Source organism: Atta colombica, unplaced genomic scaffold (assembly GCF_001594045.1).
Source record: "Atta colombica isolate Treedump-2 unplaced genomic scaffold, Acol1.0 scaffold66, whole genome shotgun sequence".
Lineage (NCBI taxonomy): Eukaryota > Metazoa > Arthropoda > Insecta > Hymenoptera > Formicidae > Atta > Atta colombica.
The window spans coordinates 877,610-894,583 of NW_017259557.1; the positions used below are offsets into that span (position 1 = coordinate 877,610).

The window sequence follows — 16,974 nt, forward strand, 5'->3', positions numbered from 1 at the left end:
AAACTATGTCGGTCCACGTTTGACCAAACATCGTTAGCAACCTATTGCTAACGTCGGAATCGGCAATCGTGCTGTAAGGACGCTTACAATAAGGAACCATACAACAATGGACGGATCTTACAGTGTAGCGACATAATCTCACGACAGATCGGGACTCGTGACCCAGTATACATTCACGATATCCCGCGTACACGCCGCAATCTTTGATAATCACCCTCAACCCATTTCGTATGTCCCTTGTTCTTTCCGCCATAATAACGTCCACTTGAGAAAATTGCCGAGCATATTCGTCTGTGACGGATATAGAAAACTCTGGGTTTCGTTCCGTGTCTCGTTTGCAGACACGGATATAACGACGCCACCTCGGCGCCGCTAATTTTGTGCCGTAAAATATACGCCTCGCGGAAAACGCTCTTGTTCTATCTTCAACGTCATCTTTTCTTGTCCAGGAACAGAGGTATAGACGGGAATGACGTCGGGTGTAAATGCGTCAGAGAGAGAGAGAGAGAGAGAGAGAGAGAGAGAGAGAGAGAGAGAGAGAGATTACATTTGCGAGATATCGTTTGCAAACTAAGTGAATCGATAGCAACGAACGCGTTAGCGGATCTTAAACATGCTAATGGCAAACTAAATGCGGTTCGCCACGTGTGTCCATGGACCGTCGGAAAATCTGATTGACGTGCATGTGTTGCACCTGCTTTGCGGTGACGCATGGGCTCGATGTAGCCGATGCAAAGTGAAATGTCTATATGCGTTAATCCACACGTGACCATGCACACGTAATGCTGGCGCTGGTTCGATAGGATTTTCTGTGGTTTACAACCCTATTATATGGATATCTTCGAATGACAAAATTCGCATTATTCCTCTTGAAGATAAAAATTATAGAGGTATAAAAGACAGAGGTAGAGAGATAAAGCATTTATTACTGTTCCAGGGCAAGAATCCCTCTAAGAATGTACAGGTAATCGAAAGAAAACAAAGAAAAATAACACAGAATATATATAATATAAGAAAAATAATATAAATTAAAAAAATAACAAAAAAACTAAATAAAATAGAGAGAAAGAGTTAGTAAAATTAATAAACTGTTGATGCAGCGATCAAATAACGGAATAACACAATACACAATATGATTTTTTAAAAATATTATATGTGTTAGTTTGGATATTAATACAAAAAGAACAAAAACGCGTGTAATATGATATTACGCGGTAACAAAAATATGGTATCATTTACTTATATCCGACCATCGCCATATACACGTCTAATTTTCGTTAGTAACTTAAGTAAAATCGCCTGAAGCGAGACGCATCTCTCGCACAAACCATGTAGAGAAAAGCATTATCTGTACACGATACGAAATAACACGCATTTATCCTCGATATACATGGTGTAGCGCGGGGCGTCTCTTTATTACAGCAGTTATGAATAGAAACTAGAATGAGAGTGCAAATGGGAATGTAATGCGATGCCCTGCGTTGGCCCAGTAATTCGGGAAAAGTCGCCGGATGTACACACACCATAGGTACCATCGTCGTCTCATAGCAATCGTTTCCGTCTCTTTGCCTTATCATTCGAATGTTAAAGTCCTTCATGTGAACCTTGCAGCCTTTCACAGCGCGATTATTAAATGCACGGAAGAGCATAGATCGAGGAAATACACGCTATGGGACGGATATTATCAGTTGTAATGTCGGCATATTCTCGGTTATAGCTATAAAGTACATGAGACATATGAAATACGATTTCCCGTATTTCAGACGCGAGAACGGTAATTCTGGCGGTACACAGAGGAGTGATGAAGTTAAATTAATCCATAACCACCAGTCTAGATGAAATCCGAGATATAATATGGTTACTACGGTAAGCTAAATTTCAACTTGATAAATAAACAATAGTATTATCGCTGTTATTAATTTCGAAAGGATCTGTATTTTCTGGATTTGCCATCGGCAACTGTAAAAATATGCTGGAAAAAAAGTTTTCGGTATTTGGCTATAATTGCATAGTAAAATATTATAGTTAGGAGCTCCATTATAATTATTTCTGCTATTTCAATATAATAATATTATATTAATGTGAGTTGTATAAAAGAAAGAATTCCCTTATTTTTGCAGTGGATCTTGGAAGGGAGGAAAGCCCGATAATATTCATATATAAAATTGTAAATATATATATTTTTCAGTTCTATATAAACTATACTTTTCGTAATTAGTTCTTTGGAGTCAAATTGACAATCAAATATTATTTTCAATTTATGATTGTATTTCAAGTCTAATAAAGAAAATCAGTATGTTTAGAACTGAAAAATATATTTACAATTTGCAAATTAAATATGAATATTATTAAGCTCTAGTTGTAAGATCCACTTCGAAAATAAAATTCTTCTTTTAATTTAATTTATTCTTATTATATTTATTCTTATTATATTCTTATTATAATATATTTAAATTTAATTGTATTTATAGTTCTATATATGTACCAAAAGATATGATCGTTCCGAAAATAATATTACCTATATAATCGTTTTCGAGATATCATAGCAGTAAAACTGGAGCTCCTAATAATAATTATTTTACCACGTAATTATAGTTATAAATACCAAAAACTTTTCTCTCCAAATAATTCAATAAACGTGAACAAAAGTTCTTGCAAATTTTCTTTTTTTTTTTATTCACGTTTATTTAAGTTACAGTTGAGAGAAAAGTTTTTGGTGTTTTTATGACTGTAATTGGTAAAATAATTCTATTCTATTTACAAGCTCTTGTAAGCTCTCTTTTTTTATTCATGTTTATTTAAGTTTTAACGAAGTATTCGTCGACGTGAATTCATGATCGAAGAATGACGTCTGTTTATTCTTCAAGGGTTCGGTTTCATCATGGAAAGGGCATCATGGAAGCCAGCCATGAGATGAATGCAACGGCTATCGTTGAATCTACCGTGTATCTAACGATAAAGGCTACGTCTAATGAGAATGTGCGCGCGCGTGCGCGCCAGTGAATTCATTACCCAAGTAGTGAAGATCGAAGAACCGCATTGTTCGGTTTCCTTTCGGTGCATCTATTAATCTCGACGGCGGCGAACTTTCAGTAATTGAAACGGCGAGTTAACTTAGGCAGAGCTCCGCAGATCTTTTACGCTGCACTCGCTTTGTGCTCGCGTTCCCCACCACAATCGTACGTGTGAAATAATAAAAACCGGGGATATGAAGTGTGTACTGCATCGATATAGCTAGCCTTCTCTTTTTTTCTCTTTACGCGAGGGTGCAACTCGATGGTGTTGGATGTATGGCACTAAAGCCCAGCGTCCCTACAACCTAATGCTGCGATACATTCACGAGAATTCGCATCACATCCCCTTGTACATACTACTGCGCCACGTCCCTGCATCGACCTTGCGTTCTCTTTAATACTCTTTTCGTGTCCCTCGGAATCGCCTCCCCCTCGTCGTCACCTCCGCTCCTATCGTCCGGCCATTCTCTTCCCCTGAATGTGTTCCTACAATCGTGTACTTTCCAACCCATGGAGATCGCGTCGGTTGAGTACAATAGGCCCTCCCAACCGACCCTTCGTCCTCGTGGTTCACCCTCCAAGAACCCACGCCGTCGACGAAGCGTATACAGATATACGTGCCGACACGCTGACGACACGTCTTGTCGGTACATCCGCCGATTAACAGGCGAACGAACGGCGATCCTGGTTCAACAACGTTCGTTCGATGGGTTTTGGTCGCTCGACACCTTGCAAGGCTTTACAAAGATAGACCAAAAGAGAGAAGTAAGCTTTTTAAAATCTTTCGTTTTATCTCGAGACTACTTTGCACTAATAATGATGAATGTTTTACGTAGACAAAAATATAATTTTCGTAAAAAAAAATAATAACGTTTCAAAATAAGTCCCTTTTAATTATTATCGTAAAAGGTAAAAGCACAGTGAAAATAACTTTATGAAGCATAAGGGTTTGATTATTCAACAATATTATTTAACTGATTATTTAATTATTCAACACTATTACTTAACTAGTTATTACGAAATCTGTTTTAAAAATCTAGATTTAATACATCTAGATAAAAAGTAGAAGAGAGAACAAAGAAACTGGTAAGATTTGCTAGTCGATCTAAATTCGTGAAAATTGAGATCGGCAATGTCAGACACATTTTGGAACACCTTCCCTCGAGTGCAACCCACCGCAAACACGTCTCAAGGGAGGCAAAGATACACGACGTGTTTGACATAGATTGAATCGACAATGGTTTTGTAGCCGCTTGTCTTTTTAGATGCACAGTGATGTGACTGCCAGTGGTGAAGAATTGCAAACATGCGGTCTAAGACATGCTCGAATCCTAGCTTTCGTATCGAGAGAAAAATATTTAGGCGTTTGTGGCTATTAAATTGCATGTAAAATAGTTATTGTTAAGAGTTCTACTTTTTATACTGTTATAATATAGTAATAGTTCTACCAAAAAATGTAGTTGGCATCGAAAATGATTAAGTATAATCACATTTTTTTCTCTTAATGTGATAATCAAGAGTATATTTATCGAAAATTTATAATATTGTATAAAATTAATAATATAATTAAAAAAGTTAATCCATAAAAGTTAAAATAATTCATAAATTAAATAGTAGAAAAAGGTTAAAATAATTCAGATTCTTTGTATTCTTTGTACGCTACATTGGTTACCATTAATACTTTATACTTTGAAATGGGTGAGAGAGAGATATAAAAGTACTGTTGCAATTATCGAACAATAGATACCGTTGAAGAATTAATAATTAAATAAGCATTAAGAACCAGCTATTGAGAAGTCTGATTACATAGGGTGGCTTTTGAAATCTCTTCTTTAAGAAATGAATCAAAAACATGAGATTCGTTTGTATGTGTGCGTTGTTCGCTTTGTCTGGTTGATGTGAAAATAAGGGACGATAAATCGCTGCTCTTTCGGACGTGAAAGGAAAACGTAAGAGGTGCTCGTCGTGTTCACGCTGACGGAAACGCCAAGTGAGGCGCCGAGCGACGATTAATTCAGCTTCGTTGGCTCAGAAAAGTGGTCTCGTTCGCGCGAAACTGGCGAAGATCGCGATCAATTGGGCACTTTACGTCACTTATTATTGGCGCAGATACAGCGTGGAACGCGCTATTATATAGCTCGTAATAATACTTTCAATGCGCTTTGCTGGCCTTATCATATTTTATAAGGGCAGCCTGATCGTTTCTCACGTATACGGTCGATAAATTATCGTGTTGTTGAACCATAGTTACATTTATCAATCTTTCACGCGGCACCTACATGAATGTTCAAAGGTCTTTAATCAGTCGTCCAATAACAGAATATTGTAATAGGAAATGTGAGCTTGTACATCACGCACAGAATCCGTGACATAACAAATGATGATTTTGCAGAAGTACAGTTAATAAAGTACAATTTTGCTACCATGCGTTATTTATCTAACTTTTTCGCGCGAACTACACCCGTTAGCTAATTAAGTAATTTATGAGTGCCTAGAGACTGTCGGAACGTCGTACATTCGCAGAGCCGCTTTAATTTAAATAGATTAATTTCTATCCGAATCCGGGATACACAAATTTCGGCATTTTCTATTAATGGCTCATTTGGCTCGTTTAAACCGTGCATCGAGCAATGTTTTATTGTCGTTCTGACATAAACCGATGCAAATACTTATACGTACCGATGTACCAACTGCGACCAGCCACGACCGAAAGCCCAGCTGTAGCCTTGCGCGTTTTAGGATTTTTCCCCGATTGCGTTTATCTCGCACGTCTGTCTTATATATACACGTAAAATAATTTATACAATGGTACGAATATTGTAATATTCATCTTTTTACATAGAGATCTTTTACAGAAATTAAAATAAAAATTAGTTTGCATTCTTTGCACGCGTTTTTTTAATTCACACATTTTTTCATTAAAATTTAATCTTCTCACTAAAACATATGTTCTAATCGTCGTAAGTAGACATTTCTTATCTTGATCCTACATAATTTCGAAACATCTCATAATAAATCCATCAATTTAGAAAATGTATGATTACTGAAATAATTTTCTAGAAAGCATTGTAAACATGTTACAATGTTTTCTAGAAAAATTTAAAAAATTCTATAATTTTTATAATTTAATGATATTTAAAGAAGTTCAAACCTAGAATTGATATTACAATAATTTAATTTTAGATTAATAAATTTCTTGATTCCTTGATTTTCCCAATTTTCCCTGACCACTAACAATCCTATCAACCTATAACAATCTATATTCACGTTAGGAGATTGTTCCATGCTATTTTAATCAAGTTGATCAATTTCATAATTTCTAAAAATTTGATAATGTTATCGCTTACTTATATATGTCTTACGAGTTAAAATTAAAAAAAATTTTTGTTTGATTACAGTAACCATTTTAAATCAATAACGTACAGTAATTTTTACGTTATACATTAAGCGATCAACCTGGTTGAAATGGCATAGAATGATTCTATTATATTTATTCTTGCATTCTATCATAGATTTATCGCATTATCGCACACTAACTGAGAGATCCAATCATTCATGATAGCTATTGTAAATTACTTCCTGAAAATGGACCTGAAGTACATACACGTCTTCTACCCACGTGTCAATCATCTCATGATCCTTTCAAAGCTCCTTATTCCCCTTTTTATATATTCTTCAAGGTGAGTAATCGTACCCTACGTTCTATCCTTTCTCGGACACGTTTCACGTTTTTCGTTCGGTAAAGCATGTAGATAGGCAGGTATTCCTATTGCCATACTAGTGGACTGCTGCACTGGTACACGAGCAAAACCACATGGCCTTATCTGGACCATAACGCTTCGCATATATCGTGTCGCGAGCCACTGGTTTTCCTTCCCTTCCTCTCCCGCTCCGAAACTTTCGCGGTTGCGAGTGCAATATAAGCTGGATTCGCCGTACGATTCTGCCAGGTCACGAAGACGCATACATTCTCGCGTGGGTGGCACACAGCTGTGCACATATCATGTCCATGCGATACCCTCGATCACATGCCGCACCGCGTTACGCTATTGGCAATGCACTTCCCATTGTCGATGGCGGCCCGTTCGAGCATCGAACCACGATAGAGCGGCCTCTTTTCCACCTTGGTGGCGTCGTGAATATTAAGGTCAACGCGAGCGATCACACAGGAAGCGATTTTCCGCATAATTTCGCATGATTATCGCAACGTGGAGCCGCGAATTGTCCGATGTATCCACGAATTTTTGAGAGTATTCGCGTCTTTCCTCGTTCCTCAAACTTTCCATTAACGAGTTGTATGATCATTGACAAAGTCCGTGTGCTGTTCGAATATAATATCGAACGGATCGGATTGAGATAAAAAATCTACCTTTTAGATATAGACAGAGAAAAATTCGACGATAATAACAAACTCGCAGAAAAATCATATAGCTTCGCTATAATGTTTGAAAGATTCTATCTGTTAAAAAAATATATATACTTTTATGCATTTCGAATAATTTCAATTAACTGTAGTTAAATAATTTAACGAAATGTTTTTACTTCTGGACAGGTTAAATTTCAAATTAATCAAACGACATGCAGAAATATATCAAACCATTAATTTGAAATTTAATTGTGTATTTGAACATAAACCGAGTTACTAATACCACTGCCGGATTATCTGAAAACGGCCTGAAAATATGAAATACCTATTATTTCCATGTTCATATTACAATTTCAAGTTAATTGAATTATCGATACGATCGGAAGCATGTAAATAATTGATGTACATGGTAACATGAGGAGTATTTTCATTTATCGACTTTAAAAATGCATTCGTATCATCTCCGTAATTTCTCGGCAACCTAATTTCTCGGTTATCTCGCACAGGATAAAGGAAAAGCCGCGGTATTCCGGAGAACGAGTGAGCCGCGTAGAGTTACGGCACATTCCACGAGCACGACAAGAAGAGATCTTCTCCGAAGTAGCAACCGTGACAAGTGGCGCGACGAAACTCCGTCGTATCGATACAATATGGTTACATTTCCGTCGTGTCCCCCCCTCGCGACAGCCGTACATCCCTTTAAATCCACTTTTACGGCGTCGAGGGACGGTGCGTGAGATCCGTCAAGATGACGGACATCCTTTAAATTCGCCGGAAAAGCTGCGGGGCGGGCACAGACGGCTCCCCGAGGATACCGAATGTACCTCCAACGAAATGAAATTCTAGTCGGCGTGCTCTCGCTCTCCCGCTCTCCCGTTCTCTTGTCCGACCGTAAATCGACCGGGATGTAGACGACGGGCGGCAATAGGTAGGTAGGCGCACCTACATGCCGAAGTAAATGGAGAAAGCGACCGTTCCAGTCAAGACGATCGAGAGACGTAATTGGCACCGTGCAAACCTAGAGTGGTCTTGATTCAAGATTCCAATACCGTGCCCTTCTCCCTTAATTGCACAACGCCGAAATCGGGCGCGCGCCGGGAATAATTGAAATCACACGAGAGAGCCAGTTATTCTCGCTGTTTAACCATGTTTACGCGACATTAGATCCATTTCGACACAGGCGAAACGTACATCGAATTTCGCTAGATTCAACTCTCCAGAGCTATTGGATTCATTCAATTAGAAATTTATTTGTCAAAAGTGTCAAACAATCCAATTCTCTTTATGTTATATTATTATATCTCTAAATCTGAATTATTTTTATTAAAATATATTTAATATTTATTCTTTTCTATACGAATTATGTTATTTTTTCTTGAAATTAGTTTGTCTTTTTTTAACCATAGAAAACTATTGTGATATTGTACGTTGCTACCAATATGTAAAAAATATGTACATGAAAATAAGCCACTTTTAATAAATAGAACACAAGTGTTTCATACTTTTTACATTTTTAATGACGACATACTTAATAATCTAAATTTTTATAAACACGAATAATCTAATTATTAATTTAAAAGGAAAGAAAAAATAAGCACAATATTAATTTAACCTTTAAATGATATAGCTTAATCCAAGTGTGTGTGTGTGTGTGTGTGTGTGTGTGTGTGTGTGTGTGGCGCGCGCGCGCGCGCGCGCGCGCGTGTGTATTTCATTTCACATTTAAATAAAATAATAACCCAAAACAAGAATACAAAAGCGCTTAAAAATTGAAATCATTTATCACGCTCTCTGTTATAATACTTATTACCAGATCAAGACTGATATATAAAAAAAAAAACGAATAAAATTTTTTAAAAGATATTCTCCGCTTATTCTAATTTTTAGTAGAGGATTGGATCTCGTAATATCATTGAAAGCATAGATTAGTGCTCAATGATCTCGCTATACGCAAAATTTACGTATCCATATAGCACTCTAGTGTTAATTAATATAAATTAAATGGATCTCATAGCCAGCATCAGTAACTATGTTACTGATTTTAGCATTAGCTCCGGAGGGTTAAAATCAGTTAATATTGGCATTGATATGCATGTGACCACCGAAGCAAATTATTACAGCAAATGGTGCATGCGTTCATTCATTTGACGATTTCTACATTCACTCTTCTTTCTTTTTGTCTTTCCCTCCCTTCTCTCTTTCTCTTGATAAGTTTGAATCATTAAAATCGCCTAATTGAAAATTTTTCTATTATTCCTCCGCCCCAATTATTCTATACATAATATTCTGCATCAACACAGTATTTAGTTATAGTATGAATCACGTAGTGATCATAACAATGGAAATTTCATGAAAATTAGATGTCGAATACATGCCGCACAATGCGTACTAAACGTGAGATATTAAATACACAATAATGAATTGAGAGTTACTTTGCGAGATAATCCGTATGTCATTTCAACTAATCTCGATTTTCGTGATTGCTGGACCATAGAGTCGATAGCGCTATTTCAAATTAATTACATTTGCCGCGCATATTATATAATTACTATACATACTATTAAATCACAATTAGTATATAATCATTATTATTGTTACCGACATATTTAATCACATTAACTAATCCGCAACTTTTTGTTACGTCGGAAATTTATACAAACATATGCGTATAACTCGTGCGATCAAAATTTAGTTATATTTTATATACGAGATTTATATTAATGCAATTGTTTCATAAAAAAATTACAATTCTAAATGAAACGAGATAAAGAAACAAATAAAGATTATATTATACTCGTATTTCCGATACCTGTTATAGAAACAGCATTCATTCATAACCCGAGAATACAAAAGCAATGGTTGAGGTATGAACTTTGACTACCAGATAATGTTCTATATTTCGACCTCGATATCCGATATACGAAGCATGTATAATGGGAGCACACATATTGAAATGAAAAAGGAGGCAGCAGTGTGCGTGTTAATTAATTGGCTCGGTTAAATGGCAGCATCTCGTCCGCGTATTTACCTGTATATGCGTCAATAGATAAACCGGAAGCATCGGCAATCGAGTCAATCACCGAGAGTAAAATCACGCGCGGATTTATTCGTCCTCTTCGCTACTAGTGCCGCGCATCTGCGTAAAGTTAACCGCGGTCTGCTCGCAAAACCCTGATAAATTGAATTTCAATTGCGAAAAGCGTATATGCGTGTTCCCGAAATGTAAATCTGGGACCGTGAGAAGCTTACCGCAGGGTGGATAAGCGAGTGAGCGCTCGATGGTCCACTTTCATGTGTATCGTCATCTCCTAGATTAGAGTTCATCAGAGCGGAGATCAAAGTGTAACGAGCTTATTTATGATGCACATTCAATTACATTTTAATAATTGTCAGCGTATAATGCCGCGTACAAACAGAGGATTCTTCTTGTGCGTATCCACGATAGAAGAATACGAATTTCGAAACTGAAATTCCGAAATTTCGTCACCGTGCATCTCTTCCACGCGTAGTATTTCACGGGAACGCTCACGTCGTCAACAGCATGCCGCACGTTGCTACGACAAACTCGTTACAGTATTAAGTACTCTCGGGAAATCTTTCTTTCGTGCCGCGTGCTTAACGAACGTTCTTAATGGAATTACCGCATTTGCGCCGCACGGCGCAAGAATTTGCAGTTCGTTGCCCGTGGCATGTTAAGTGGCAGGCCGGCAATTGAATTTGAAGTCGCCGAGCCTGGGTCAGTTTATCGTGCTGCTTACCTACGTGTCGAACTGGGATAACTTCTCCTGAGCTACATGGACGGTGTGAGCATGTCTCTCAGCGGTCGGCATTCTGAAATTAAACGTTGAATTGATCATTAATCACGATCATTGGTACACGTTCGCATCGATTATATTAACCTTCTATCGGCAGTATGAATTTTAACTATTCCGTCAATAACAGTGGTCTTCATAAAACAGAACAAATTTGTTATTGTTCCGGATTATATTAAAAATCGAAAAAAGCTCTTGTCAAAACTACTTGTCAAAACGGTAACAAATTTTTGCCATCATAAAAGTTAAATTTATATTATTTATTTTTTTTATAGATTTGAATTTATCTAATAAAATTCATAATTAAAACATTGACAGTACCTTTAATTCATACAAAAAAAAATGTTAAATTAATTAAACCGAGATTAGAGTTAATCTTACATTGATGAAACTGGGCCTTAGTCATGTTTGCATATTATTTCCGAGAGAGTTACCATTTCTCTGTTGATAAATTAATTTTAATCTCGATTCAACTTATTCTTCATCTTTTTTTAATTTTAAGAATTAGAAAAAATGAAGAGTAAGTTGAATCAAGATTAATCTCTACTGGTGGAAACGGTTATTAATCGAACGTGCATAGAAAATATAGTAAAATACAAATAATTCGTGTTTAAAATGCCACGAAGGAAGTGTTTATTTATTACGAACATTTATTACGCCTCTCCCACCCAACAAAATTGTCCTGTTTTACATCCGGAAATATCTGGTCATACTATTATAATTACAGTAGGTAAGTTCTCGTTGGTAATTGCACATTGTCATGGTTGAAGCAATACGCACGCAATGTTTTAATTTCCGCATATATACATATATTCATAGCCTTTGTACCTTTTAAACGATCAAATTAAAAGCTTACGCTTTTTGGCGTTATCTAAAATTCCCGGGACATCTGCTCTCATTTTCCTTTGAGATCATCTCGTTAATACATAAGGGAAATGTAACATCATCACCATAAACGCCACTAAGGATCGTTTTCTATACATTACAACTGACGTCTCATTCACTTCCGTAGTTGAATCTCATCGCGTGAAAATTGGAAAAGTTCAAAGCGCTCGTCGCCGCCACTGGCGCGATGTTAAAGAGAACGAAAGAGCGGTTGGGGCAAAAGAGAAACTGCGGCGCGCCGAGGTCGAGAATAGAGAGAGAGAGAGAGAGAGAGAGAGAGAGAGAGAGAGAGAGAGAGAGATAAAGAGAGAGAAAGGAATGGAATGGAAAAAGCGTGGATGAGAGAAGCCGCGGGAGATATTGTTTCCGCGGCGTAGAGCGATTGCGTTCGATTTTACGGGACGCGGCAACTCGCGCGGAACGAATCTATTGTGCGAGAGGAGTTAAATCGTGTACCACCGTCGATTTAATATGCGCGAGTGCTAGGACCGTTCGAGTTGCATGCTGCATACCGGTAACCTGCTATCAGCGTGCCGGTCAATTTTAATCGGCCCGCCAGCCGGAACTCCCGGAAGCGAAAATGTCCGAAGTTTCGCGTTTACATTCAACCCAACTGGATGTTATCCATCGTCAAGATGTGCCCAGGGCGATTCAACTTGTAAATGCTTACACCGCGAACCGCGTTTGTAAGATAAAAGAGCTATTCTGTTTCCTTTACACTGAAATTATACGAGATACCATTATATTATTTCACACAGTTTCCTCCGTAAACTTGTATAATATATAACATACATAGTGCATACAGATGATATATTTCACAAAATTCCATTTTTAAAAAATGCATTAAATCAATACTTGAAGTATTTTCCATTTACATCGATTCTCAAATAATTCTCATTTGTGAGATCATCTCATTGACGTCATTCAATTCGTATTGAATGCGCGTTCTTTTGCGTTTTTCTGATAAGTGAGATAATTAGTGATGTATTCGAGAAAAACGAGACGAGAAAATACCAATACCGAGATTTAAGCTTGACAAAAATAAATAATTGATACAATTTTCTCATCTCGATATTGTCACTTCTCAAGATTCTCGAATTTTATTTTCGAGACATTCGAGAATATCGACTATTTCGTTTCATTTATTTGAAATATTTATATAACTAGACAGCATATTATATAATTATAACTGTCATAAAGACATCGAGAAGGCGAAACGAAAAAAACAAATGATAATCTCGGAAATGTTTCTTTTAATGACAAATTCTAAGACGATATTCCGAGATTCTCGTATCGAAACGCATCACTAACTGAGATTCAACTCAGTTTTTATCTATAATCAAGATCGAGACTAAGTGTTTTAGTGAGTCTCGTAAACTCACTTCAAAGTGAAGTTATGAACCTGTGTTAACATGTGATAACTTTTTGCCAAAGTAAGCAAGTAACGCCATTAATCTGACTGAGTATAAAATACTGAGCTCACTTCAGATTCAGTTTCACTTGTGTGTAAATGGAAAGCAACTATTGTTGCCAATTCTCTCGCTACGTTTACTTCATGAACGGCTGTCATCGCAAATTTTGATAGTTTTGTGTACCGAAAAGTATTAGTATAATAATAAGTGTAATATTAATCCTCCGTTGGTAAGATTGGAATAAAAATAGTCCCATGATTCATTGATCCCACTAGTCAAAGCGTTTTTAATTTAAATTTATAAACGTATAAAACTGTATTTTTTACGTTTTTATCTAAATTTTTAATTTATAAATAAACATAGGATAAAGTTTTATGTTACTATTTACTTCTCTCTTCCATTTTGTACATTAATTAGATGAAAAATGAGCATGAGATCGAATCGATCTCATCATACTAGATTCGTTCTAAAAGTTCACTTACCAACGGAGGGTTAATTTTATGCATTTAAAGGGATCTTAATGTGACAGAATTATCGACATCATAGTTAGAATTCTCCAAATTGGTATAATTTTTACACAATTAAAGAGATACTGGAACTTCGACAGAATCGTTTTATCAACTTATCACAACTTAACACATCATGTGATAGAAAAAATAAGATGTATCATTCTAATGAATATCTATAATAATCAGAAATTAGTCGCAGATGCTAAAAAACAATGTGGCTAACAGTTGAGTTAATCGCTAAGTCAGCTATCATTTTAAATTTGCAATTGATTTGTGATCAACTATTGGCTGCCTCCACACTGCTGCTGCTATTATACGCAATAATACATCTTATTTTCTTCCACCATGTGATTTACAATACATACTATTTACGAAACATCGATAAATCTACTACTATTACATCAATGTTATATGCACATATATAACACAAAATTTTCACACAATTTTTTATCTTATATTAAAGCTCCTAGATTTATTTCTAAAAGCACAGTATTGTTCTTTCATATAATCCCTAATCCAGGTGAAGTTTGTTTTTTTTATTACATACGAAGCATAAAATTTTTATATAAAGCATACGTATATGTTGTTTCGAGTCTAAAAATTGATAACAAAACTGTAATTTTCCAATTTTTTTCGTTTTTCTTTTTATAAAATCGTGCAGTTCGAACTACGTTATTGTCTATATTTTAATTTTGGAGATGGATTTTCAAATTCTAAAAGTAATGCATATGAAAAATTGGTATAGAAATTATTGCATTCGATCGATAAAGTAGATGATCAGTAATTCCTTTAAAGATAAAGATATTCATAAAAAAAGATATTCATAAAATGAGAAAATCGAAAAAAGTTGAAAAATTACAGATACCAAATGTGATGTTTTTAATTTTTTCGATTTTTTTCTCGTTAAATTGACCTCTTTTTTTGTTCTTACATTCCTATTTTTATTGCATAAAAGATGCAATTTTTATAACCAATTTAGAAAATTTTCTAAATTGTTAATAATTCCATCATTTTAGGACCTCTTTAAATATTCAAATCAAATGTAATAAAAATAAAAAATCAGAAGCTAAATAACACGCGCGAAGCGCGCATCTGTCTAGTATTAAAAGATTAAAAAAAGACATGTATTTTTAATATACATGTACCACCATTCCTTCGCTCGTTATTATTTCACGGTACATTTCATACATTAATTAAATATTTTTTGTCGTACTGACATCGCAAGATATATATGTTACGATTAAATATGACATTTGAAACCTGATAATTAACACAAAGATTTACTGATGTTTTCACTTAAATACCACAATGACATATACGTAATATTTCGCTTAAATTAAGCACATTTACTCAACATTCGTCTAAATTATTCATCAAAATTCCTTCATAATTCATCCGTCGCGTGTTGTAATAATTTGCGCGAATCGAGGTCACATCCGTTTTCGCCGAAAATAAAGGGAAAACATCGGCAAAGACAAGAAGTAGATGAACCTATCTCTGCTTGCTCGCTCAAAGGTGCTTCTTGTAAGGAATCGCGGGCAATTGCTACTATAAGTAACTAATTATTCGCGACTGTCCGGCTTCGCGAGCCGCAGTCAGTCCTTTGAGAGATGCGAAAGGTTCCTCTACGTGAGAAACCTTATAGTATTACTCTTCCGTCAGTTCCCTTCATGCTAGTTGGCGCAGGCTTTGCGACTACTTGATGGTAACGTTTATCCAAGACCTGTCAGTATCTTCTTAATTGTGCTACAATTAATGACAATCATCGTGTTTGTGTGTTATACCATCATCTCATATTTATCAATTAATTTGCGAATATGGCGTAGATGATATGTCATGCTAGTCGACTTGCGCGCGCGGAATGTAGGCGAGTTCGCACGAAATCGATAGGAACGAGCAGTTTCCTGTCGGGGCCATGCACTGTGGATGGTTACGTGCCTCCTCGAAGTTCGATGAAAAATTTATGAAGAGTCGGATTTACGAGAGGCGGGTTCGCGCGCTTAACGCGTGATGGTGGGAACGATGACGGTGGCGCGCAAGAGAGTGCTGGCTGAAGAAGAGAAAAACGTCGGCATACGAGGAACACAAAATTCTCCTCGTGCCGTCGTTGGCACGAGGAGAGACGATGGAATTTTTATAACGACACGTTTTGTGCCCGGGATTATTTTAGGGACGTTCTCGCGGGAATTGAGCGTGGAAGAGGCGCGCGCGCATTTTTGCGGGAGAATTCGCGAGAGCTACTGCCGGAAATGAATTCACATGTCGACATCACGTACTTACGGTATTTTTTTTATGCCATGCGGTAGATCCACTAATGTGGAAAACATGTTATGAAAACTTGCGTACACAGGTGTATTATTTTCGGTTACTTATATCGAAACGGCTGTGGAGGAGATTATTGCATGACATACCGCTTATAAAACCGCAACAGAAGTTTTTTTATATCCGCGATAATTGCATTTCGATCTTTTACACTGTTTTCGAAATGTTGTAAACGCGAAAGCGTGTAAACACAAAACTTCGAGAGATAATCGATAAAACGCGAATTCGATTATGTTCCAATTGGCGAAAAACGAAACGCTATAGAGAGTCAGTTGCTGGAAAAATGTCGAACTGATCGAATTGAATGAGTACTTCAATTGTAATTTGCAATTTTGATTCAAAATATCGAGCATGGGAATAACCTCGAAACTCTCTGCAAAAGATAAAATCGCGAATTCGGTTAGTTTCTAACTGATGAAACGACACAGGTCAATTGAAAAAAAAAGTCAAATCGATCGAAATGGACTGCTTAAACTGTTTTGATAAAAATAGTATAATTAATTTATACGTAAACTTAAATCTTTAAATAGTAATAAATATTAATGCACAGAATGAATAGTTTTGTGGAAGGACTTTAACTAGATATGGATTTAAAAATAATTTTGGACTATCGAAATATTTAATAAATTATTTAATATAATATAATATAATATA

General features: G+C 36.2%; 1 protein-coding gene across 1 annotated transcript in view; it reads right to left on the reverse strand.

Annotated features, from left to right (window-relative positions):
* LOC108692218 (slit homolog 3 protein) overlaps positions 1–11,200 on the reverse strand; it is a 56,517-nt gene extending 45,317 nt beyond the window's left edge. Inside the window, exon 1 of the mRNA XM_018200392.1 lies at positions 11,139–11,200. The gene's annotated coding sequence lies outside the window, so the exon portion shown is untranslated. The remainder of the gene's footprint in view (positions 1–11,138) is intronic.
* Positions 11,201–16,974: the final 5,774 nt, after the last annotated feature.